General features: G+C 47.0%; 1 pseudogene; it reads left to right on the forward strand.

Annotated features, from left to right (window-relative positions):
- Positions 1-2,888: 2,888 nt before the first annotated feature.
- Positions 2,889-3,024, forward strand: LOC121276629 (annotated as a pseudogene).
- Positions 3,025-3,378: the final 354 nt, after the last annotated feature.

Below are 3,378 nucleotides of genomic sequence, written 5' to 3' on the forward strand. Positions count from 1 at the left end.
GTAGTGAGAAGACTACTAGAGACTGTTGTCAAAGATAAAACCAACTCCCACTTGAAGAATCATGGACTAATATGAGACAGCCACCATGAGTTTGTTAAAGGTAATGTTAGAAACTAGGTATAATTTTAAGTAAGTTGTATTAGTATTTGTGGGTGTTAGGGACAAGATATATCTTTAAGTTTAATTTATACTTTTTATTTGTGTGTTAAGAAATTTGAAACCTGGGTTTGGTTTCAGTTTAGAGTTTTTGTGAGATGGAGCCAGCAAGTCTGGGGCCTGTTGGTATAACATGCATTTTTAATGAGGTTTTATGACTCTTAAAGTGAAGAGATGGTTTACCAAGGGCTTAGTAGCTTTGGGAAGCTAAAACTAAAAAAAACAAAGTAGCAAAACTCTGCTTTTGACTAGAAACAGAGAAAGACCCTCAGAGATACAGGGAGAGACAAGAAAAGCAGTTTTTAGGTTCAGTTGGTATGTATATACCACAGAGTGAAGACAGAAAAGTTCTAAGACTCTATCTAGCTGGAAATGAGGCCAGACTGCTAAGGAAATTAGTTTGGGGAACTTATACGTATTGCTCTAAAATATAAGTAATAATGAATTTAGAGTGAGATTTCTGGATAGCTCAAGGGAGATACCAATTATGGAAGGACTTCCTATGAATGTTCAGAACTAGAAAGGAAACCTCTTTACAACTGAACCAGCTCCAGCCTTGGTGTGGAAATAGTGGTACCTCTTCACTGGAGTATTGGGTTTGTAAGGGTATTGCTGGGATAAAAGGGATAGCATGAGCTTGAATCATTTTTCTTAGTATTTGTGTTGAAATCTTTCCACCCTTTTTGTTGTCTAATGTAATAAACTTAATGTTTCGTGTTTAAGAAATGTTTCATATTCTTGTTAAAAAGCCAGCAGCAGACTCCCGTGGCTGGAATTTTCCAGCCCGGCTCGCTCCCCCCACCCCCACGGCAGGATTCCCCTCAGCGGAGCAGGAGAGCCATTGAAATCTCTGTTTACATCAGCGGGACTGGAAGATCCCACCGGCATGAGAGGCTGGAAAATTCCAGCCCTGTGAATCTATTATGGCAAGCTCCCTCCATGGCTTAAATAAAACAAAACCCAAAAATTATGGTCTGTCAGGCCAGGTTCCATTCTGGGATCTGACTTGTCCAGTAATAACATCAGCTGAGGTCATAGCAGTAAATTTTGGTTGACTAGCTTGAATACATTATAGAGTAACAGAGAAAGTGGATGAATGCAGTAATTGTTGTAACAATCAAATAACAGACATAATCAGAGAATAGGATATTAAGGAGATGGTGGTAACTTGGTATATGTAATTGTCTAAGGGATAGGGTGCAGTAAGCAGTTGTGAATGGATGCTTTTTGGCTGGAGAGAAGTATGAATGGAGTCTACCAAGGGTTAGCATTAGGGCCATTGCTTCCCATCTTATGCATAAATGACGTTGGGTGGAATTGTCTGGTCCCGTTGGCGGTGGGTGTGATGGTGTGTGGAGGGGGGGAACCATTCAGCTGGAGGGGCAGAAATTGTTTTCACACTGGCAGAAAGCACAGTGGGATCATCCAATGGTGTCCACCTTGATGGAACACCGATCTGGCTGGAGGCCGGCTTAAAACTGATTAGCAACCTGGTAATGGGACGGTGGAGCTAACTTGACCACAACCATGCTTGTCCAATTCGAAAGTGAGTGGAGCCTCATGCTGGATGGGCACAGGTGCTGCATGGGAGTGTGGTCAGTGGGTTGGCGGAGATGCAGGGTCAGCTCAGATGGACAACTGAAAGAGAACCCCAGCAGGCAGCATTGAAGATGCTCAGAACATTGAGGTGTGTGATGGATGAAGGCTTCGTGTGTGTGGGAAAGTACTTGCATGAGGCTCCAAAAGGCCCTGCCACACACACACACTTTTCCTTCCAGAATCACTCGTGGGCCAGCTGCGTGCAGCTGAACTGCTAGTGGTGCGGGGGAGGGGGTGGGTGGGGGGGGGGGGTGGGTGTTGGGTGGGGAGGGGGCTGGATGCAGGGGGAGGACTCGTGAAGCCTGTCAATGAAGCTGAAAGACAACATTACACATTATTCAATAAAAGTCAATATATTTTCAGATTATAAAGTGACAAAATTTGTTCACTCATGCAACCACTTGTGATCAGAATTTCTTAAATTTTCTGGGCCTACCACTTCTTCTAGGTGTTGCCCTGACGTCTGCCCGAGGGCCCCTGCCTGACCCCTTGAGGGGAAGGGGAACCTGGAGGGATGTTGAGGTAGCCCATTTCCCTCTTGCGTTGCCACTACAGAGAGTTACCCATGGTCACCGTGATGGAGTGCAGGTCTGTGAGTATCATCCGCGTTTTGCTGGACCAGGGTTCCCATGGCCTCTGCCATCCTTATGAGGGAGATCTCCATGCACCCACATGTGGGCACCACTTCATCAGAGAGCAGGCGGATGCACTCCTCTGTCTCAAGTGTCACTCCAACAGCTCTGTGTGGAGTTTCCTCGAATTCTGCTGTCTTCCTATGATGAGTTGGAAGGCCGAATCTAGAGGCTCTTCATCTGACTCGGGCCTCGCAGATGCCTCCTCCCCAGCAGTCCCCCGAGTGTTGGGGAGCTCGGCCGAACCTGCCTCCTGCCGCTGCAGACACGTGTCCATGCGTTGACCACCAGATTGTGAACCCAAGCCTGCTGTACACCCAGGTCCCACTGAGGTGTGTGTCTCTGCGCTGGTGGAGGGTGTGGGTAAGCGCTGTGATGGGTATTCCAGGCTGCTTATTTCCAGCTCTTCAATGGAGGAGTGTCCTCTTGGCTGGAGTTGATGACCTGGATGGAGCTGAGGGACTCATTTGGCAGAGCTCTCTGTGAATTAGAGATAATTAATACATGGCAGCAGAAGGCGCTTCAGTCATTGGCATGTTAAAGTAATATACCTGCATGGTAGCCCCTCTGTTCTGATGTGAACAACCTGTTACTCCAGGCTGTTGCTGCCATCAGGATTTGCTGCTGTGTGGACACATTTATCAAAATACACTTGGGTTAAATATTGCAATGAAGTGTGCAAAAACAGGAGAGAGAACACTCGCTGTTGTGTTGAGAAAGGGATGATGGGTGTAGGATCCTTATGTGGGTGTTCGCTGCCGACCTCACTGTTGCTGCAGGCATGGTCCATATCCTCACCAGTCAGTGCGATGACAGGTTCCTCAAAGTGGGTGAGAGTCCTAATGTGGGCCACCCCTCCCCTGCTCTGTGACCTCTCCCTGCTGCTGTGAGCCAGCTTCTCCTGCATGAAAAAAGATGGGCAGAGTGTGAGCAGAAAACATGTGTGGAAAGTTTGTATGGTGAGCAGAGCCATGGACGGGATGAGGATGCG

The sequence above is a fragment of the Carcharodon carcharias genome, chromosome 3 (genome assembly GCF_017639515.1).
Source record: "Carcharodon carcharias isolate sCarCar2 chromosome 3, sCarCar2.pri, whole genome shotgun sequence".
In the NCBI taxonomy this organism is placed as follows: Eukaryota; Metazoa; Chordata; class Chondrichthyes; order Lamniformes; family Lamnidae; genus Carcharodon; species Carcharodon carcharias.